Source organism: Mesocricetus auratus, unplaced genomic scaffold (assembly GCF_017639785.1).
Source record: "Mesocricetus auratus isolate SY011 unplaced genomic scaffold, BCM_Maur_2.0 Super-Scaffold_100018, whole genome shotgun sequence".
In the NCBI taxonomy this organism is placed as follows: Eukaryota; Metazoa; Chordata; class Mammalia; order Rodentia; family Cricetidae; genus Mesocricetus; species Mesocricetus auratus.
The window spans coordinates 24,875,992-24,899,242 of NW_024429199.1; the positions used below are offsets into that span (position 1 = coordinate 24,875,992).

The 23,251-nt window shown below is 39.8% G+C and overlaps 2 long non-coding RNA genes and 1 other non-coding gene across 3 annotated transcripts; 1 reads left to right on the forward strand and 2 right to left on the reverse strand.

The window, feature by feature from the left end:
- Positions 1-811: 811 nt before the first annotated feature.
- LOC121132920 lies at positions 812-3,054 on the reverse strand. The gene is made up of 3 exons (XR_005869631.1): positions 2,947-3,054; positions 2,572-2,823; positions 812-1,175 (listed from the first exon to the last, which is right to left on the reverse strand). It is a non-coding gene; the product is annotated as an uncharacterized LOC121132920 (long non-coding RNA).
- A 1,122-nt stretch (positions 3,055-4,176) lies between these two features.
- Positions 4,177-4,276, reverse strand: LOC121132964. The gene has a single exon (XR_005869677.1). It is a non-coding gene; the product is annotated as a small nucleolar RNA U13 (small nucleolar RNA).
- Positions 4,277-20,902: 16,626 nt separating this feature from the next.
- Positions 20,903-22,773, forward strand: LOC121132839. The gene is made up of 2 exons (XR_005869493.1): positions 20,903-21,111; positions 22,329-22,773. It is a non-coding gene; the product is annotated as an uncharacterized LOC121132839 (long non-coding RNA).
- Positions 22,774-23,251: the final 478 nt, after the last annotated feature.

The window sequence follows — 23,251 nt, forward strand, 5'->3', positions numbered from 1 at the left end:
CACATAAGCACTGTAGGGTTTAGGCATCAGTTTTGGGATGTCGGAACTCATGAATTCTGGACAGGTTTAAGACTACTTTTCAAGTGTTGAGGAAATGTGTGATTTGAATAGGAATGGCCCCATAGGCTGATGTGTTTGAATACTTGGTCATTAGGGAGTGGCGCTACTTGAGAGGGATTGGGAGGTATGGCCTTGCTGGAGTAGGTGTGGTCTACTAGGGGAAGTATGTCACTGAGGGTGAGCTTTGGGGTTTCAAACGCTCAAGTCATACCCAGTGTCTCTCTTCTTGCTACCCAATGATTGAGATGTAGAAGTCTCAGCTACCTCTTCACTACTATGTCTGACCACATGCTGTCATGCTTTTTGCCATAATAATGGACTAAACATCTGAATGTAAGCAAGTTTCAATTAAATGCTTTCCGTTATAAGAGTTGCCATGATCGTGGTGTCTCTTCACATGAGCAGAACACTAAGACAGGGAACGTTCAATAGTCCCTAAATAAAGGGACTAAAGGTTTAGATATTGCTATACTAACTATCTCCTCTTAGACTGAACTCAGAAGAGCTTATGGAGAGTCTGAATGCCAGCAGCCAGGTCACAAGATTAGTCTTACCAATTCCCACAACTTTTCCCTAAGAAGGCTTAGGCAACATTGCCAATCAGGCCAAATTAGATGTTCTACTATTGTCTGCCACCTTGCTGTTCTAAGATGTATAAAGTTTGAGGTCCCCACAAAAGGAGTCCCTTCCTGCATGGTGGAAAAGATTAATTCCTTTCCTAAGTCAATCTCAAATACTGAAAAGAACACTATTAGGCAGGAAACATATAATTGTATTAAGTCACTGCATCAACCAGATCAAAGAAGGTCAGGAAGTTCCAAGGCTGGATGGTTTGGAGCCTGAAGAAATCCATCCCAGCACACACAAAGTCAAGAAACCACGAAGATGAAAACCTCTAGAAATGTGCAGGAGATCCCAGATCAAAGATATCTTTCAGAAGCTGTGTCACATATATATCAAAGCCTTCAGAAGGAGGGAATGAGGACCTGCAGTGAATTGAGATCACCCAATTTCTTCCAGGGCATCAGGAGGAAGCATAAATCTCTCTTCCCTAGGTACTTTGGGGTGATTGATGTAAACTGTGGAATTGATTGCTGGTAGAAGTCAAATAGTTTCTGAAAAAGAGGAAACAGTAAGTGGCGACAAAATGACATGTCCTGGGGGGACACTAGAGCCCCCTGAAAGCATTGTACATACATACACTACTCAAGTAGGACATCTCCCCTAAGCACATGACCAAGCATACAGAGTTCAACTTCTGGCTCCTGGCTCAGGATAGCTATTACTACTACTAACACTTCTCTTGTGATTCATGACACGTCAAAGTATATACTTTCCAAACTCTAAATCTCTCTCTCCACTGTAAAATCTCTGGTATTAAATAGGTTTGAGAGACTAAACTCAAAGGTTACCAGAAGTCCTACACTCATGAGGTATTTATTCCATTCAAGTTTCACATGGTAAGCACATTAGAAACATCTCTTGGGGCAAACCCATTCCAGGGCATGAAACATCTTGTCCAGACTTTTTGACATTTGTGAAATATGTAAGTCCTTACTGCTCTGTGGTATCTCTGATGTAGGAGTCTGTGAAATGACCACTGAAGTATTTTCCAGTCATGTAATTCAGAATTCACCATATAACCTTTCTTGTTTTAAGTGAGGTGGGGTTACTGATGCAGGTTTTCTTTCATTTACCACACAGAAGGCTTTGCTCTGCCATGAAACATTTACATGCATTTCTGTAATGTGGTTTTCTTTTCTCATATTTCACAATCGAAGTTTTAGAGGTAAAACTTTTACTAGGATTTTTGCAAACCTGAGAACTTCCTCCACTGTGAAGTCAGAGGAGCCCAGCAGTTATGTATTAGCCACAGAAAGGTTTCCTATATCCATCATAGTGACAAGGGATACAAAAAGGCTGGAGGTGTGCCCAAATAATTTCTTGTACCATACACATGCATGGGCTTTTTTTGTTGTTGTTGTGGAACTGCTCATGCTGAATAAATCTATTTTTGTGAATGAATATTACTCCACATGTGTAAAAGGTCTCTCACACGTAGGACTTCTGGACGGTTTCATTATGGTGGACAAGTACGGGACTGGCCAAGAAGTCTTTCCAGAACTCCTCTAACGCATGAAACTACATCTTTCCACAAATGGAAGGCTGGTCCTTTCCCCTCTAAAGGATGTCTTACTATTCTACGGCAAACCTAATAAGTGTCTCCCACATATTAGACATTTTATATGGTCATTGCCCAGTGGGTTCTCCTGGCTGTATAACTGGTTGCAAATTTTATTTTATCGCTAGCAATTTTACAGAGGTAGGCTTCTGGGCGTAAGGATCTGTTTAAGAGTCTACTATGATACTGTCACAGAAACGTCCTGCTTACAAAGCCCGTCTACATCCTCCGCACTAACATCCAGGAGCAAGCTCAAGCCTCCATAACCACCCCCTTTGCTAAAGCCTTGTTTAACCAGAAATCCCTACTAGCATCTGTCACTGAGGTACCTGAGAAGGGCTTGGAAATGGGAAGTCCCAGTGAGAGTACAATCGAGAAGTTCTCCAGCATCACGTTGTGGTACAGGAGCTTCTGAGCGTCGCTGAGGAGATCCCACTCCTCCTCGGTGAAATACAGGCACACATCTTCCAAGCTCACACAGCTCTGGGCCTGGTTCACTGGTTCCTCCTCCATGGGGGATCTGCGGGTCGTGGCCGGTCAGCACAGGCTTGGAGGCCTAAAATCTCCCAGGGCCTCAACCGCTGTTTGGAAAAAAACAGGCAAAGACAAGGCTCTGGATAACCATGGCACTACTTCTCAGGGAGGCACAATGAACATCACTGAAGGCCTTCACTGAGGCCACAATGTACACTCGTAGGACCCACCTGGGAGACAGACTGAGTCGGGTCACGACCACACACTGCGGGGACGTCACCCACCGAACGACCTCTGCCCACACTTCCGGAATGCTGGCAAAGTCCTCATGTTAACGGACATCCTGTGTCTGCCGGAAACCCCGCCCCATTCCCGCCATAGCGTTCTAAACGCAGGAGGGGCAGAAGCCTTTGCAATGCAGAGGTTTTGGTCCGGAAGGTCGATTGGAGATTGGAGCAGTTACAAAACCCAGAAGTCTCAGCTTCATTCCTGTCCAATCAGATATCCCCGTTCAGAACCAGTGTCCTGATTGTTGTTACCATGGCTGAATTGCTGCCTTCATTCTAATTCTTGATTATCTGAGATGGTTGATAAGCATAGTCAGACCTTTTTGCAAGTACTATTCCATACGTTGCAAATACACACTCAACTTTTTTCTTAACCCTCACTTAATTGCAGTGACTAAAACCTTTGGGATACTGTTCATTAGTATGGAGAATCTGGGGTATTTTCTATTTCTACTTTTTACTCTCATTGATTGTATGTATAAGTTAATGGGACTAAATGCGGTCTTTCTGTACATACAGGGGCATTTAAAACTTCCTGCATTATTCTACAATTTTGTATATATGTTTACTATAGGTATTGTTATACTTATGAAAATTAAATTTGGGTAGATTTATTACTTCTAAGAAAGGTATCAGTCTGTTGCCCAAGTTAGCCTCTAACTCATAGAACTCCTTCTGCCTCAGCCTCGTAAGAGCAGATTAATGTCATGAGACAATCACACCATAATGGGAAGACTTTTTAAAATGGAAATTAGTTGCCTGATACTCTTGAACAGTATGTTGGCATCATTTCAGTTGATTATATTTTTCTCATTTAAGGTGTTAGTTTAGTTAAATGCATGCAATAACCCTCTCTGAAGATGAAGTTTGACTGTAGTCTTTTGAAATACAATGAGTAACACAATGAATTTTTTCTCCAGTGCTGACTTGCTACTCAGAAGAGTCATTGTTGGACGTAGTTCTTGCAGTAGACACAAGTCTTGAGAGAACTGTGTTTCTATAGCTGAATAGTAATTCTGTTCTAATAAGGCCTGCCTGGCTTGGCTTATGTTGTGACTTCAGCTTCTCTACCCCTGAATTGAGGGTTGGTGTTTTGGAGTCATTTTGTTTTCCCCACATTTTTGTTTCTCCATGTGTTTGAACTGTTCTGTCACCTGTTTTCTTTTTCCTTTCAATCTAGATGTGTAATATGTTAATATTACAACAAGGTATGAGGCATATCACAAAATGGCATGGATACCCAATCATGACATTTATGAACAACAACAACAATAAAAAAGAATCTATCACTATTCTTGAGTAATAATATTACTCCTCTTTCCTCTGGATATGGCTTTTCTTTCTATTGTTGTCATTACTCTTCCCAGTTATGGGATAAGAAAAGGAAATTTTCTGCCATCTTAGCTCAGAAGTCTTCATTTATTTTTAATCCCTGCTAGTATATCCCACCTAAAATTGGCCATTATCATCACTGATACAATCCTACATTGGCAAATACAACAATCATCCAATCAGTCAAATGGTGGACTAAAATTGAACATTTAAAACCAGTATTCTGATTTATAAGCATGCACATTACAGTATGCTGCTAAAGACAATAATTAATTTTAAAGAACTTATAATAATTGACTAGGTGGCAATATTCAGAAGCTAAGATGAATCCTGTTTTACGGAAAAATAAGTTACACTTACATAAAACTTCCAGATGGAGAACAATGAAGACTGTAGGTGCACTGAAATTTTCTTCCTATTTCAATTTAGACCTTGTCAGTATTTCTCTTATGACTGGGCTCTTAATGGCTCACAAATTAGAAGGCTTACTTTTGAAGGTTAAGTACAAAAGAGTAAATGATGCTTTTTAATCTCATCTAAAAATCCATAAAATTTCAAAAACTTTTACTTGAAGCTACCTTTTAAAAATGAGTTCTCATATGTCAGGCTTTATAAAGAGAAGCCTTCCCGCCAGCCTGGTTCCAGAGCCGCATCAGTCCCAAATGAACACACAGGAGTCGATATTAATTATGAAGTTGTTGGCCTTGCTTGTTTCTTACTGTCTAGCTCTGACTTAAGTATTTATCCGATAATTGTTAATCTAAGTATTTCTCTTACCAGAGAACTTTCTTATCCCTATGGCAGTTACATATTGACTCTTTGTGTTTCTCCTACCCAGAGTCCTCCTCGACTCCTAGTCCCACCTATCTTGCTTCCCTATTGGCCAATAGTGCTTTATTGACACATACACAGGACTTCCCCCATCAAGGCTTTGTTTAATCACTCTGAGATTTTTTATTCAAAAATGGATGTAAAAATGTTTTAAGGAGATACTGTGAATACAGACATTACCAGAAGTTTCACTCAACATCCCAGTGGACTGGAAGAATGCTTCTTCATTGTTAAGAAAGCCTGGAAGTAGCTTACCTGGCAGAGGCAGACACTGGGGCATGAAGTGGGTTATTATGGAAGAAGTGGGTTATCACGGAAGAGGTGGGTTATCAAGGTACAGTCTTGGGCATAAAACAATACAGAGATTTCCATAAAAGATAAAATAACAGAGCTTGCACCTTAAATATATGTGTGTGTATGTGTGCATGTACATACACACATGCATGCACTCATATGTAAGAACTGAACAGGATAAGCAGATGGTTTAGCCAATTTCAATTGTGAATGAATGGAAAAGAGTAGTAAAATGAAGTCATTTCCCAAATGATATAAATTTATAAGGGTTAGGTTTAGTTGTTTCTTTTGTTTTGTCTAGTTGTATGCTTATTTCACATTGGAAACTTTCTTGGGATGTCTGGTGAGTATCTGTTGTCAATTAATGTTTAACACACAGCCTGTGCAGAAGCACCATGATTGTCTGCAGATGACTCTTACTATACAATCATCAGGACTGAAGTCAGTTACTTTGGGTGAGATTGCTAAACAGCAAGAAATGAAAATTCTTAGGTATCATTCATTTTTGTCACAAATGGTGATGAAGACAAAATTCCCGTCTGTCCATGTTTAACACAGTACCACCCTATCTTCTTGAAACCTACCTACTTAATGCTTCCCCATTCAATACGACTTAAAAGCAAACCTTATTTATCTGCCTTTGGTGAGATGCATAGTAATCACAGATTTTATGTGGAACCAAAATAAATGTTCAGAGACTTATTTAAATAGCTATTCTGCAATTTATAGAAAGGTCATAATTCCTTCTTATTTACTGTATCCCCATAATTCTTCCCCACTGTGTGACAAAGAATGAGACAGAAACCATTGCTACTCTACAGAGTAGAATCTAATGGAGAGGAGGACGAATCAATAAAGGTCACACATTTGAACAATAATTATATACAGAAATAAAAATTAAATATTGGAGATTGTTGACAAGGACATAGTAAAACATGTTCAACAAGATTAATATTAACAGTTACTGTTGTAATTTTACCAAGCGCTTATTGTATATTAAGTCAGCTAACAGGTATTAAAATGATTGCTCCTCATGCCTGTAAACAGTTTTTAAGTTCTTAAAATGTGCTTAATCCTGAATCTCAGAGAATAGAAGGAATTATCAAGACAGTAAAAAAGAAAGATTGTAACCTTGCTATAAATTGTAGCATAAAACATATCTCTATGCAAGGTGATTGGGGAAATTATAAGACATAGAAGCAGAGCATAATTCAATATTTCTTCACAAATATACTGGTAATGGCCGGCATTTTTCAACTCAATTTCCCCTTTCCCTTATTAATGTTGTCCAAATCTTTATAAATTACTTTTCTGTAGAGGTGGAACCTATTTTTTGTTTCTATTTTAGTATCACTAATCAGAAATGCTTTCTTATATAATAATAGGGAATCATCTTATTTTCTCTTCTCATTTCATTTGTAGCTAAGAATAATTTGTAAAGCCTTTCTTTCTCTTCTAAACAGTCTATTTATTCTCTTGCATTGCTTTCCAGCTTTATATCAGTATGCCTTTGCTATTTCTTAGTTATCCTCACTTTCCTTATTAGTTTAAAAATCACTGTCATCTTTATATTAGCCTGAAGCTTTTCTTTCAGTTAAAGTACAAAATTAGATTGAGTTTTTTCCCAAGAACCTTTTAAAATGCTAATAACAGTAGTATAAATCCTACATACTAGCTTTAAAATGATTAAAGCTTTATAAAGCAACTACAACTATTAGTGCTATGTGGTATACAAAGAATTATAAACTATTGCTACTCTGAAGAGTAGAATTTAGTGGGTGTGGTGGTTTAAAAGAAAATAGCCCCCCAAAAAGTGGCACTATTTTGAGGTGTGGCTTTTTTGGAGGAAATGTGTCACTGTGGGGGCAGTCTCATTTGCTCAAGCTTCCCTCAGTGTGATAGTCTACTTACTGTTACCTGTAAGATGTAGCACTATTTCCAGCACCACATCTGCCTGCATACCACCATGCTCCCTGTCATGATGATAATGGACTGAAGCTCTGAAACTACAAGCAAACCACTCTAATTAAATGTTTTCCTTGTAAATGTTGCCTTGGTCAAGGTATCTCTTCACACTAATAAAAACACTGACAAGACAGTGGGAGAGGATCAACAAATAAAAGCCATGTATTTGATCAGTTGTATTAAAAACAACGTGGTATAGATAGACAAACTGTAATGTCCACATTAATGAAGAGAAAGTGCTCAGGAATAGCTTATTTGAAAACATACATGTATGCCTAACACATATCCCTGTTGGATATCATTATAAACTAGATATAATGGTGTTTCTTCTTTCTCTTTAACTTCACCTTGACTATAACATTTCCTTTACTTCTCTGAATTCTTTCCCAATGGTGTTTTCTCATGTTCTTCTCTTTTGTTCAATGTCTTCACCATTCAATGAAGAAGAACCCTTCATGCCCTTCATTTCTCTCTTCAGATGGTCTTTTCCTACTGAAGAGCCTTCTCTGCTGGTAGGTACCCCTGCGAATACTTCTGCTGAGTCCCAGACCCCATTGACAGCAGCTCTTGCTTTCTTTAAAGAGCACTAATTCCTCATGAAAATACTAAACACTGGCATCATGGTGCATTTGCAAGAAAACTGGTAGACAATAGTATATTAGCCAGCTCTGTTACTGTGGCTTCAGACTCAGCTAACACAAACACTTCTATGTAAAATGTAGAAATCTGTGCATGTTAAATAATACCACCACAAAATAAGTCTGCTTTCTAACCCCATAACCTATGAATATTATATTATATTTATTATATTATTTTATATGGCAGAAAGAACTTCACAAATATATTTAGGTTAAGAAAATTGACTTGAGAAAATATTCTAGATTAATGGAGAAGATCAGTGTAGTCATACATACTCAAGAGCTGAAAAAGGCAAGGATTCTCCCATCAGATCCTCCAGAAAGAACCAGTCTAGTGGACAACTTGATTTCATCCCAGTAAAATGCTCCTGGACATGTGACCTGCAGAACTGTAAGAGTGTATTCTAGCAGTTTTAAGACATTAAGTAGCTTATTATATCAGCAACAAGAAACTAATACAAAGTTGAATTAGGCAGCTTCCGTGATTCCAACTCTATGTTTCCAACTTTAATTGCTAGTTTATAGTGAGGACCTATTTCTACATGGCCTAGACTACAATAATTGGGTGAGTTAAAGGATTGTCTTAAAAGAGAACACCTGATAAGACAGCTACTCAAGCATTGTAAAGATCTAAAGGAAAGAAACAGGAGAATGGCCCGTGGTTTCGAAAGATGTCTTTTTCTAAGGTCCATCAGTAGTAAGAAGAGAGCATCACCTTCCTCTATACACTGCCCTCAAAACTCCCTCCAACCTCCTCTCTTTGTCTCCTCATCTGTACACCATTTGCCTTCTCATTGCTTCCCAGGCTATTGCTTCTGCCTAGATTCCCTCCTTAATAGTCCCCCAAAACTGGTTTCTTAAATGTGTCCTAAGTCCAATACAAGCTTTCGTGAGGCTCCTCTAACCTCCCTGGTCATCTTAGGTCATTTGTCCTGCTTCCACCCAGACTCCTCCCTCTTCCTGTTTATTGTTTACACATCTGTTTCCTCCACCCACCTTCTGCTTAGTGTCTACACGTCTGTCTCCTCCCGGAATGCTGCACTTGTGACTTATGCATTGTGATAGTTTATATTTGATATTTCTTGACTTAAAATCACAGAAGACTAGAACCAAGAAACCAGACCTCTCTTCATAGAGAAAGCAGTAAAAGAGCATGATTTTACGTGCCTCAGCCACTCTCGCTTCTTTTCCAGGAATTTTACAATACTGTAAATTTCCTCAGCTTACCCTTTCCCTGACATACCATGGACAAATAGGAAAAATTAAATACATCTTACTTTTACAATTTTTCCAGTAAGATCAAAAGTTAATTTATGAGCCTAAAGAGATTTGTGTAAACGCCGTATGTTGCAATTTATAGGAAGACCATAATCCCTTCTGAGTATCTGGCTCCCCACAATGCTTTCTCTTCTTTGAAATTCAGGATTAGGCACATTTTAAGAACATAAAAGCTGTCCGAGAGTGTCAAGAGCAATCATTGATAAAACCTCTGTACTCTCTTGATCCAAACCAAATCCTAATTAGTGAAAGCGCCTCAGTGTCTGGACAAAGACGGTTTATCCTACCTGACTATATTAAACAATTTTCCATTTTGGATTTAATGCAGAAATGAGAGGTAAAATGAGTTCACTCCAGAAATATCTTCCAGCAGTACAATGCCTGGCCCTTTATTCATTTCCTTAATCACGAGGCCCGCTTATGCCAAACCTTTCATTTGGAAAGCTGAGGGAACTTTGAAAACAAGTAGGCAATACAAAAGTGCCTGTGAGTGTGGTTTTCTCAGATAGATTAATATGCTGAATTCTTGTAATATGTCTGTGGAAGAAACACAAAGAGAAAGAAACCAGTGATGTCCAGTTTTCTATTGTCACCATTCACACAATCTACCCAATTCAGTGGAAGACCTTTGCCTTGTCTGGACAGAGGTATATGACCCTGTGAACAAATATTGGCAATGATGATTGGGTGGGGGAGAAGGCTTGCATAGTAGCTGTTTAGATGGAGCAGCAAGCAGATGCTGATCACATTAGAAGAAAGTCTTGCCATTTGCCTGTGAAAGAGCATGTATGGTATGCTACTTCATGAAAGTAAATAAACCTCACAGACTGATTCCAGGTCACCCACACACGCTGACATTGCCTTTGGCTGCTAATCCCCAGGAGACAGTCCATAGGCAACAGTGTTTTCTAGAACCTTCTCCATGTTTGGGGCATGAGTCAGGGCAGCACAACCTCAAAGCCAAGAGTTGCAATTAGTATGTTTATATTTCTGCTCCCAGCTCCCATTCAACAAATCACATTGGCATTGCTGTTTGAATATTTTTGGAAAAGGCCTAGGAAAGAGGCCATTGCTCCAAAATGAATTGGTGGCTAAAACAGAATAAGGACTGTCTAGTTCATTAAAAAAAAAATCCCAGTCCATTCGGTGCATTCTGTGTAAAATGAAGTGTGTGTATTGTATGCCAACAACAAATGTAGTAATTTTAATATCTATATATATAGATATAGATATTAAAATTCTGAATTATTCTACCACACTTTGATGCCTTAAAAGGGAAATTTAAAGCAAGTGTTTGATCAGTATGTTTTAAAGACCCAGAATGGAATAGGAAACTTCCAGGCTAGATTTTGTTCTTGGCAGAATTTCATCTGGCTATTGGCTGCTTTTCTAAAATTAAGTGTTCCTTGCTTCTATCCTTAATTATTGGGATGAATCAAATTCTAAAGAAAACAAGTTTGCCATCTGAGCCTTCGTCATTCCAGGTGTCGCGAGACATGTAATTTACAGCCGGAAGACCATCTTGACTTTCAGGTGGTGCACTCCCTGTAGCCGGGCCAAAGTCTGAGCAAGTTCTAGTGCCATCATTTGTTGAGTAGGCACAGGGAAAGCAGGTTAAGCTTTCTGAGTCTCAGTCTCTTCATCCACCAGTATGGAAATAACAGTGCTTACTGGCAATGCCAAAGAAGATGAAATGTGTCATCAGTCCCACCATCTGTAGACACTCCAAAAGTAGTAGCTACCACACAGAAAAAAAGTGTCCTTATTTACGCAGAGGATATATAAAATATCCCATAGAGTATTAGAAAGTCCTTGAGAGTGGGTTCCGTTATACATCATGTATATCCCTTTTGGAGGTTGGCAGTAGACACTAAGTTGATACTTGTTCATTTGGCTCAAACATAGACTTTCTCCAGAACAACGTTGTGCTACTTTCCCCCAACTTCCATTCCCTATGCTTTGTTAAATAATTTTCAGCGTACCCCCTTGCATTAATTTCCCAGTTAATTGCAGACAGATGAACAAGGACAGGGTGAATATCAAAGGAGAAAAACTTGGTGGTGCAGGTTTGTAATATATACTTGGGAAGCTGGGGCAGGTGGACCACCAGCCTGGGCTTGCTTTAAGAGACCCTATCTTAAACAATAAAATCGGGTGGGAGATATAGCCCAATGGTAAAGAGTTTGCCTACTATGTCCAAGAACACAGGTTCAACACACAGTACCAGACAGCAGGGAGGAACAAATAAAAAGGAGAGATAGGGGAAAAATTAAAAAGCAAGCAAGTCTTTATCAAGAAGGCAGTCATAATTTCCTTATATCCATTTTCAAGATAAGAACAAAAACCTCTTGAGAAGCCAAGCACATTGGACAATGATGTAGGATTTATGACTGCAGGAATGGTACCCAAGCTCACATCTCACAAGAAGCTATTTGAGAAGGTTAGCACTAAAATCACAAGTACATAATACAGAAAAAAAATGTTGCAAAGGAATGAAACAGAAAGGTGAGAAGAAATAGCAAAGATGGAAATAAAAGGCTAAGGACAAGACATTCTTGGACAGACTCCCAAACACTAGGTTTTTTTTAAGAGCAAGAGATGATTGGGAAGAGGACACAAAATGAACAGAAGAGAACCAACTGAATGGCGTCTCCCTGTTTTCTTTCTGTCTTTGAGAGAGTGCATCTTTAAATGACAAATTATAACACACAAAAAAATGAGGCTCTGGGTTCCAAATAATAGAAGAAATACTGAGCATAATTGCATCTGCCTTATTTATTGAAGGTCAAAGTTATAAAACTTTATAAAAATTCAGATAACCACAAGGTTACAAAAGGTCCACATTTTGATCCAGAGGCTAATTTTACTAATTTCTTCATTTATAGACATAGAAGAAATGTCGTGTGTTCATATCTCTCCCACAAGTTGGGAAAGTTTTAGCCGTTATTTCTTTATGCTGTCTTCTTATATCACTCTTGTCCTTCTGGGACTCCTCTATTTGTTCTCTACAGATCCATAAGTCTCTCGAACTTTCTTTTCTTCTTTTTTCCTTTTTTTTTTCCTTTTTGTTTATTTATTTTTATATATTTTATTTAACTTTTTTTTCTTTTTTTTAAAATTTAGATAAGAAACAAGGTTGCTTCACAAGTCAGTTCCAGGTCCCTCTCCCTTTCCCTCCCCTCCTCCCGTGCCCTCCCCCCATCCCCCCCCCCGTTATCCCCTCGTTTCCCCAGGGAGGGTGAGGCCCTCCATGGGGGTGTCCATAGTCTGTCATTTCATATAGGGCAGGGCCTAGACCCTTCCCCAAGAGTTCAGGGTAAGAGTGCACCTCACATTGTTCTATGGGAGTCCAAAGTCCGTGTGTATACTTGGGATGGGTACTGATCTGCTGCCCAAGGCTCAATAGATTACCTAGGCCTCCTCACTGACACCCAGATTCAGGGGGTCTTGATCAGTCCCATGCTGGATTCCCAGGCTGATGCCTGGGATTCAAGAGTTAACCTTTGTCTGGTCAGCTGTTTCTGGGGGTTAAACCAGCCCAGTCTTAATCCCTTTGATCATCAGTCCTCCCTCTCTGATACTGGCTTTCTTGAGTTCAGCTCAGTACTTAACCAGCCACTAAATGTAGTTTCTGTTTCCCAGACTGTCTGGCCATAGGATTGTAGGCTGGCACTCCCCAGATCTATGTCTAAAATCCATATATGAGAGAGTACATGCCATGTTTCTCTTTTTGTGACTGGGTTACCTCACTCAGGATAGTTTCTTCTAGTGTCATCCATTTGCCTGCGAATCTCATGATTCCATTATTTTTTTCTGCTGAATAGTACTCCATTGTGTAGATGTACCACCTTTTCTCTATCCACTCTTCGGGTGAGGGACATCTAGGTTGCTTCCAAGTTCTGGCTATTACAAATAAAGCTGCTATGAACATAGTGGAACAGACATCTTTGTTGTATGAATGGGCATCTTTTGGGTATATGCCTAAGAGTGGAGTTGCTGGGTCTTGTGGTAGGTTTATTCCCATTTTTCTGAGGAATCTCCATACTGCTTTCCTCTTTTTTCCTTTTATTCCTAAAAATGCCTTATTCAGATGACCATGTTTTCCTTCTTCATAAGCAAAGGAATGAGGCAATTGAGGCAAGCTTGAGAAAACGGAATATCAGCAGATAGAAATGGGATGGCAGTGGTTGGAAATGTTTAAAATTAAGGAAAAACAACCCCTATATAAAGACCTAAAGTGCATCCCGGTGACCTGTTGTGTGACAAAACTTTTCCTGGGGAGGAAATACACCCATGTCTACTCATCCCAGATAGGTTGTGCTGCTAGCAGATCAGAACAATACAGCAAAGCATTACAACAAAAGACAAAAATACAAACCTATGTTTTGAAGGGGAGGAGAAGGGGAGTTGTTTATTAGCTTGCTATGCAATTAGGAAATAAATTATAATTTATTTTTTAGTTATGAAAAGTTATATAAAGACAATACTCCAAACCAAAAAAAAAAAAGTCTAACCTTTGACTAACAACACACTTGAGGGGGCCTCATTGGAATTCCAACAGAGCTACAACAACCCTTTCAATACACAATGCCAACAATGATATCATGAGCTCACACTAAACCTTTTCTTTTAACACAGTCTCAGTGGGGACCAAGCTTCCAACACATGATCCCTCAAGGGGAGAAACCAAATGCAAATGATAGCATTGGACCACTTGGTACACATCAGCCAACTCGCCCCTCTGTCTAAGCAGGAAGCACTGGAAGGAGAGGTCGAGTCCCTTTCTACAACTCCAGTTGCTCCTTCTGCTACAGTCCCCTTAGAGCAGCTATTCTTAACCCGTGGGCCTGGAGTCCTTGGTGGGGGTCAAATGACCCTTTCTCAGGGGTTGCCTACGACCATCAGAAAACACAGATATTTACGTTACAATTTAAAGCAGCAACAAAAACACAATTATGAAGTAGCAATGAAATAATTTTATGGTTGGGGTCACCACAACATGAGAAACTGTACTAAAGGGTCACAGCATTAGGAAGGTTGAGACCACTGCCTTAGAGTTTTATGATTGTTGCTGTTGTTGTATTATTTTGAGGAGTTAGATTTCCCCAGATAGAGAGTCTTGTTCTTTTATTCTTTACTGTGCCTCCCTTGAACACATCCCAAGTCATGTGCACAAAGGTTGGCTGTCACACCAGAGCACCATACAGAGGCAGGCTAGTTATGCTGAAAATTGACCACTGTATTTGTTACCAATCAGATTTCCACAATGCACCATGTTTTAAAAACATAGCATTTCTTCTAAGTATTCCCTGCATCAGCACTATTTCCCTGGCTCCTGCTAAGGGAAAGGTTTGTCTTGTGGATAAGCTTCCAGATTTGAGAAACTCATCTCTGAAACAAATGAGACATGTTCTGTGTGGATTTAGACGCCTGCTATATATTCTTGCTTTCTCAGTGAATATATCTATGTTTTGTCCAAATATGGTTTCTTTCTCTCTATGTGTATATAATACACAATCAGCTTACCTGCATGATCTGTAAAATGCTCACCATTGAAAGTTTTCTGAGTAACTAGAACACTATAAGAAGTTTGTGTGTGCTTAGAAAGAATTTCTGTTCTCTAGTGGTTGGGTACTCTATTATATAATTTCATTACTTCAAGTTTGTAAATTTTGTTATTCAGATATTGCATATATTTGATTCATTGCTTAATAAGTTGGTAGCTACTATCAAATCCTTCCACTATCATAATAAATTTGACTCTTTTATATTGCAGTTTCATCAACTTTTGCTTCTTATGTGTTGGCATTACATTTAAATTTATAATTTATAGTACTGGAGGTTTACTTTAGTTGGCAACAGCAGCTATCAGGTTTATAAAACACTGGTGTAATATTGATGAGGATTCAATCCATGCATTCCTGTGTGGCCTGATTCAATGAAAACATTGTAAAGATTTCATTTCACGTCTACATCTCCATCTTCTTCTTCCTTTGAAATAGTGAGCCAATACTGGAGATGAGAGTATTTTCGTCTACAGGCAGGACTTTAGACTAGATTCTTCTCAGCTATAAGGAAAGCAAACCAAGTTGAACTGGTTGCCAAAACATCCAGATTCCAGCATTGAAAGCTATCAAGTTTTACAGTAAGATAAAACCTAGGTTTCTCTGTGGTCCGTGTGCTGGCTTTTGCTTTGTTTTCTTTGTGGCACCAGAATAAATTAGTGGATGACAATTCAGTTTGGAGCATATCATTAGTACTTGAGCCAAGGAATTGAGGGGAACTATGAAGCAGTTCAATGTAGCTGAGGTTAGAGAGCAATACAGATGAATTATGAGGCTCAAAAGCCTAACATGTCCTTCTGTAGCAACCATTAGTGACCACAGTCAGAATAGGGACTTGGAAAATGATCTGAGCATAGCCAGGTTTGGGTTCTAACAAGAGTAATTCCAGCCTCATCATGAAAGATGTCTGGAATATGAAATAAAGTGAGAGTACCAGGTTACTAATGACATCCATCTGGAATTGAACAGAACTCAGAAAATGGCACAAGAAGTGATGGAAGGTGCCTTCTTGAAGGCATTTTAAGACGGATTTCCAGTTTGGGCAATGGAAATGCTGGGCTAAAAAGTGAGGGAAAGAAAAGACTGAAGACTCCTCTAAGCTTTCTAATTTTCAAGAGAAAGTGGACTGACACCATTATCCAGTCAGGTATATACTGAGATTTGCTTTTGTTCTTTCTTCTTTCCAAAAACACTTGTTTCTTGTTTAGTTTTGAGGTACTTAAATTCCTAGTCTACAAGTAGTAGTGGTTGAAGACCATTTAATAAATCATGTCTCAGACTGAGAGTAGTTCACTATCAACTAGTGATCCTGTAATCTAACTCCCTGCATCACCCATTGTCTCATTAATCTTTACAACACTCTGCTACAAATCTCTGCTTTCCCAGGGAGAAGAGAGTATAGATTAGCAGGCTCAACTCTGTTTTAGCCTGTCCATCTCCATTCCAGTCCTCTTGTAGCAGATTTTGAGGTGGCTGAAAACATGAAGACCTTATGTCATTTCTCAGATCCTACAACACTATTTCCTTCTAAGGCCTAGCTTCTACCAAGTAGACGTAGCACATGAGATTTGGAAGGCAGAAGTTAAAGAGCATAACCAAGGCTTTTCTGCCACTTAGAGTAGCATCTTTACAGTAATAGTACTTGTGGAGTGCTATTTCTATGAATTTGTATGTGTGTGTGTGTGTGTGTGTGTGTGTGTGTGTGTGTGTGTGTGTTGTATAAGCTTTCTGCAACAATGGTTGCAAGGGTCATGGTAAAATTGTTTCCCACTTCCTCTTAAAAATTGAAGGCCTCACCTTATTTAGAAATGCTGACCATATAAGATAGTCACATTAAGTCATTAGATGGAGCATAATTTAGTATGACTTATGTTCTTATGAAAAGGAGAATTTAAGCACAGAAATAGACAGATACACATATATGTACATACATACATACAAACATACATGCATGCATACATACATACACGCTCAAACAGAGAAACAGACACAGATAAATTCAAGGATGATTGATTTCTGAAATAGGTCCTCTTTTGGATTTCAGATGGCAGATGGCAGATTTCTGTTTGGGTTCATCAAATAGAGGGAGGACAATGTCACAGGAGCATGAAGTAGAGATTAGGATTGACTCATCCAAGAAAACTACAAAATATCATCAAAGCACCCAAAGTAGCTGGGATGTGAGAGCAGAGTCAGTTTCATGGCCCTCAGAAGATAACTTTGCCTTTATTCCAGGCCCTCTAGCTTCCAGAACTGGGGAAGCTAGAGATTAGAACAAAGCACAGCAGAGTTGGCATTGGGATGTTGGTTGGGCATTCTTGGCACATTTCTATAACATCCCTAGAAAAAAAAGCAGGGCAGGCCTCATTGTATGGTCCTCAACCTTGTAGGTGTTGAGAAACAAAGGAGGGAAGAGAGAAAACTACAGTATCATGGAGTGTCCTGGAACCAGAAGCCATGGGTTTTATTTTATTATTTCCCAGCATTCTTATCATTTGAAAGGCAGAACTAGCAAGGTATGGAAGTTCAGTGGAAGTTGATCAAAATTCAACCATAGAACCTATCCCTTCTCTAATGAAGTGTCCATCACAGTATCTGCAAATGTGTAGTGCATCTTCACTATAGGGCTCGATGATGTTCCAAAAACGCATCCTTCATTCTTGCCCATATAAAATGAATCTGTTTGGCTTCCTTTCACTTGAGCAATACAGTGTGTATCACAAACACAAACAAATCAAAACAGCAGTTAGATCATGGAGCTAGTAGAAATTAAGTCACAAATCTCTACAAACATTCTATTTCTCTGTTGAAGTCTGCCTTATAAGAAGTCTGCCTTTTTACAGTAGTGGATTATTTGTTTCTCCCAGGTAGGTGAGATGTGGGACAGTAGACAAACATGATGGGTGGGGAGATAAGGATGGAATTTGTAACTATTCAAGTGGGCATTGCAAGTTTTCTTGGCCACATTGGATTCTCAATAGTCCTAGTTTTGGGAAGTGCCTCTCAAGTCTATACACTATAAAATCTCAGAGGAAAGCAGTCCCTATATCAGGCACAAGTCTCACATGATTTGTAGTCAGCTCTGTTTAAACAAATGTGAATGAGCTGTATTGCTACCCACAGTGATTTGGAGTGCTTTTTGCTATTGAAGGCCACGGTGCTTACTGAGTTGAGACCTTATCTTTTCCCTCTAAGCAGATAAACTGAGTCACAGAAAGGTTAAGTGACTTTTTCAAAGTCATTTGTAGTCTGGTTGTCTGAAAGACAAATATCCTTGTAAGGAAAATTTCTTTTCTTCTGCATCTTCGGGAAAGTGTGTCTAAAGAGCCAGTTGTACATTGGACTAAGGTAGATCTGTCCAGAGAAACGTGAACCAAGTCCTACTGATGCTGGTAGCACCGGCTCTGACGAACAAAGAACACTGTACATGGGGGCTAGCTGAGCCTTCCTATTCTCATTCCAGTGACACCTCTGCGATGCACTGTTCTAATCTCGCAGGGTTTACACCTACTTTTGAATGTCCAAGTACTCTGTTCACTTCTGAGTTAGACAGTTGTTGCCTGTTTGCTCAGCAAGTCCTTATGTACCACTTACCTAGCAACTACAGTCCCTCTTCTAGACCCTTTGCTCAAAATAATCTCATGTGATAGGCACTGTTAATACAAATGCAGACCCAAGTGGCTGATGGTGGTGGTTACTCTGCTAGTTTGAAGCAGGAAGCAGGAATCAAGCCAAGGGAGTGTTAAGCCATTACACACCTCCACCCCTGGTCCCACATTTGTAACCACATCAGAGCTGCAGACACATGGAGTCATCTCTGCCATGCACACTTCTGAGAGCAGAGTTCATTCTGATCCCTGTCGGCAGCCATGTTGCATTTAAAGTAGGTCAAGGACAGACTGAGGAACTGAGTGATTTACTAAATGAATTACATAAAGACAGCAGGGGCTCATCTGTGGGAAGCACGGGTTGTGGATGGCAAACCATCATCCTTTCTCTCAGTCGCTTCATTCCAAGCTCTCTCTGCATGCTATTTCTCAGAGGCCTCCAATGGGAGGACTGTAGGAAACAAGGTTCAGGGAGGTCACTGTTGGGCTCTAAAAAGAGACCAGTTCAGCCAACGCGTTGGAACAATTATGTTAAGGAACATATTCAATCAGACACATGATTCAGTCGCTCAGTGTTCCCTGTAGTTTAGATTTGTACATTTGATCTACCCTCCCTTCGTAGCCGTCATAAAATCGCACTAATGTGTGACTCACTTTCTTCCATTACTTACATTTCAGTGGCATTAATTAACCTTGGCTAATAGCTCTCTTCACACGACTAACTCAGGGATTGCTAACAGCAACAGGCTACCGAAATAAGTGGTGGGAGATAGAAACAGAATGCAATTCAGCTCACACGGTCTGGGATTGGTTCTCCATACCCTCATAGTCATTCGAGCTCACTACTGGGAGGCATCTCACCAAAGGTGGGACATCTGGAGTAAAGGTCCCAATCTCATTCAGTCTCAAAGGAGCAGCAGGGCCCTAGTTAGCAGAAGGAAGAGAAAGGCGAGGAAAGTAGTGTCTCCTTTCTCTTATTGGGCTCTACAATAATCTGTATTACCTGTTTGACTTTAAACTGTGTGTCTTTTCCTTCAAAATGTTAAATATAGAATTACCATGACTCCACAATTTGATCCCTGGGTATCTACTCCAAAGAAACTAACAGCAGGTTTTGAAACAAATATATATATATATATATATATATATATAGTACCTTTAATAGGAGGATGAGTAGATAAACTATGGCATATGCATGTAGTGAAAACATACCCAGTTGCGACAAGAAATGAATACTAAAATATGCTACAACATTGAGAAAGTTAGAAAATAGTATGCTAAGTGAAAGGAGCCAGGTGCACAGGGTGAAGGGAGTATTGATAAGAATGAAATACTCAGAACAAGTGAATCTAGAGAGACAGCTTCTGTCCTTTCACTGGGCACTGTGCATTACCATCCAGAACTGCTCGAATTCAATTAGTTTTTATTTCACCTGCTTAGGAAGAGTTTCTGGTAAGACCCAATTGGGAATGCTTCTTCAGTTTACAAAGTATTTTCATATGAAAGTTATTCTTCATTTGAATGTTAGTGATGACTTAGATTCACACCTTGCTCCTCTGCAGAAATGGAAGGTGATCAGAGAGAAAGGAGACCCCAGCGATGGAGACTGCATGCCAGTAAGGACAGCGCCTGCTTCTCCAGGTCTCCTGACACCAAGAAGGCTTCTTCCCATTGTGTTGGCTGTCACACTTCAGCAGTAAGTTCCAGTGACATGTCCTCATGGAGACTTGGTTCATGCCCACTCACTTGCTCCCACTCATCGCCTGCTCTGCAACTCTGTTAGAGCGTTCTAACATTGTCGCATCTATAGTTTCTTTGTTGGTTCATTTGCTGTCAATCCAGCCAGAATGCTAGCACTATGACAGCAGGAGCATCCCTGTCTGTTCTCAGCTATTTGTGTTCTCAGTATAGCCCAGTGCACACAGTAGGCACTCAACACGCTATCTCTTGAACAAATGAAGAAATGAGTGAGTGTGGTTTTTTTCTAGAGAGCTTGAGAACATTGTTTTCTCCACTGAATAAAGTGCTGGGGTGTCCTTTGGCCACATGGCCAATGGGCGGATTTTGCTGGAATGCATTGGTTTACAAATGTTTAACTATCAACTTACTTATCTGCCTACTCTAAAAATGAGATTCTGCATGATTAAAAAAAAACCAGCTTTGGAATCTGTACTAAGCCAACTTTGTACAGGGTACAGAATGTTCTCAGAAGCAGCAGGACTCATGAATAATAAAGCAGGGACACTTCCTGGACTCGGTCTGTGTTCTCCTACCCACAAACCTTTTGCCTGCTGACCTGGATCTGGGTTCTCTCCTCCCCCAAGTGAGATACCAGATCAACTTGAAGGGAGCCACATTTACCCTGGATCTTGGCTGCCACTTGGCATCAACTCTTTCTATGCAGCCACACATTTAATGCACTGATAGTGTATAAAGAGAACAGAATAACACAATGAACACCACACACCATAGGCTGCTGCCAGCAGAGACCCTGACCAAAGCATCAGTATTCCATTCCAACTGTTAGTGCTGGGCAACTCCTGATGATCAATCTGAATCAACACAACCCACAGGAAGATTGGGTCTACTTCCCAGCAGGTAGGAATGTGCCATTGTAGCACAAATGGAAAACTGTTTTGACCTTCCACTAATTGTTTGCCATACTGACTAAAAGCAGCATCTATGATGAAGCTATTTGTTTATATACTAAAAAACAGTGACTGACACATTCATGAATAGAACTGTGTGAACCAGAATCACCCACATGCTGCCTGAATACATGTTCTGTATAAGAAGTTTGAGCCATGTAAAAGTATATAGTAGCATTAAAGTGGATGAATAGATAGATGGAGGATGGATGGATGGATGGGATGGGTGGATGGATGGGTGGGTAGGTAGATAGATGATGGATGAATGGGTGTGGCTCCTTTATCTGTCCTATCTCATCCCCTTCTCATAGTACAGGACTTTATACTTTTTAAAGTTTTTTAAACCTCTCTCCCCCCATCTCCACATTGAGAAAGTATCATCCCTCTATGTAACACAGACTGACCTGCAATGTGACCTCTCAATAGTACCTCAACCACCTGAGTGCCAGGATTATAGATGTGTAACATTTAAAAATAACATAAAAGCACCCGTATAATGTTTGCTTCACTTAAAATAAGTAAGCTTTCATATGTTAATATTTCAGGAGTTGGGTTGCCTTCCATTTGGTATCTTTCTAAATTCAATGGAAAACCACGTTTCGTTTACTTCTTAAGTAAATGACTCTTACTCTGAATACTGTTCTAAAACTCATCCACCCTGAAATAGCCTAAATAAAATTGAGCATGATGATTAATATGCTCACCATATTCACAGTAGCATCACTGTGATATCCTTCCATAAAATGGTTAGAGCTCACACATCTTCAAACTGTTTCTCTATTTATTCCTGACCTCTCACACTGGACCATGAACATGAAGATGCAAGTCCTCTGTGAGAGCTTTTTTCTTTTCCTGATTAGATAAAGAATTTGGATCAGATTCTCGGGAAGATTCCTATAATTTGTAGCTGCTATGCATGAAGATACAGACATTCCTTCTGATGCCGAGGACAATAGGCATGTCACTTGGTTGAATTACGTTTTCTTTGATGCTGTGCAATTGAGACAGTTCTATTATGTCTCTGACACACCCATATGAGAATTGTGTGTCTTTGTGACACTTGTCCTGATAGGAAGTGGAGAATGAGGCTCTCTGTACCTTGACCACAGTTCTCTTAGCCTTCCCTTATTCTCCACCTTTACCCCTTCCACATGGTATATGTTCTAGATTTTCTGAAGAAGACGCTGGCCATGCAGAAGCAGCGTGGAGCGAGGACTCTGACCTGCACTCAGGTTGGCTCTGGTTCAGACCATGCCTCTGAGAAGAAAGTCAGCTTGGAGCAGTGAGTACAGGCAAGGTCAAGGCTTCTCCATCACCACATGAAAGTAACTATCCACGAATGCCCTCCCGAGACTGAGGAAGCCTAGTCTCACACGGGCAGAAAGAGTCTGCTGAGCCCCAGGTGTTCCCAGAACGTGGCACTCAGCAGTGGAGAATCTATTCCTGAACAGAAACGCTGTCTTACCCCTGGTAGAAGAAAGGCATCTGCGGCAGCCAGAGGTAGTGACTGTTCTAACGGGGCAAAGGACAAATGGGAACAGTGTTGGAGCCTGTATGACTGTGTCAGCATTCTTCTCGTTCACCCTCTCAGAAATAAACAATTGAAAGCACAGGTCAAGTTCTTCTGATTTTTTAAATCAGTTTTCATTGCTGCTATTTTCTGAGGATTGTGTACCTTTCACATAATTTCTAAATTAATTCCCGCAGTGTTTTCTCCCCACTGTCTAATCTCATAAGGTGGATGTGTGATAATGTTCCCCTTCTTTGTATTGTTAGTGTTGTTTTTTGTTTCTTATTTTTCTTGGTAAATTTTGAGAGAAATGTGACATTTTGTCACTTTCAGAAACAAACTCTTCCTGATATGCTATCTTGTATCTTTGATTTTTACTTACCTAATTTGTCTCCTTAACATTTGGGGAACTGTTTTGTTAATTTCTTCTATCCATTACTTTTGAGCTTGAATATTTTGTGCCTTCTCATCCTTTTTAAAAATTTTAAATTGTGTGCATATGTGACTGTGTATATGTGGTATTTGTGTTTATGTGTGAGCGTGTGTGTGTGTATGTGTGTGTGTGTATGTGTGTGTGTTT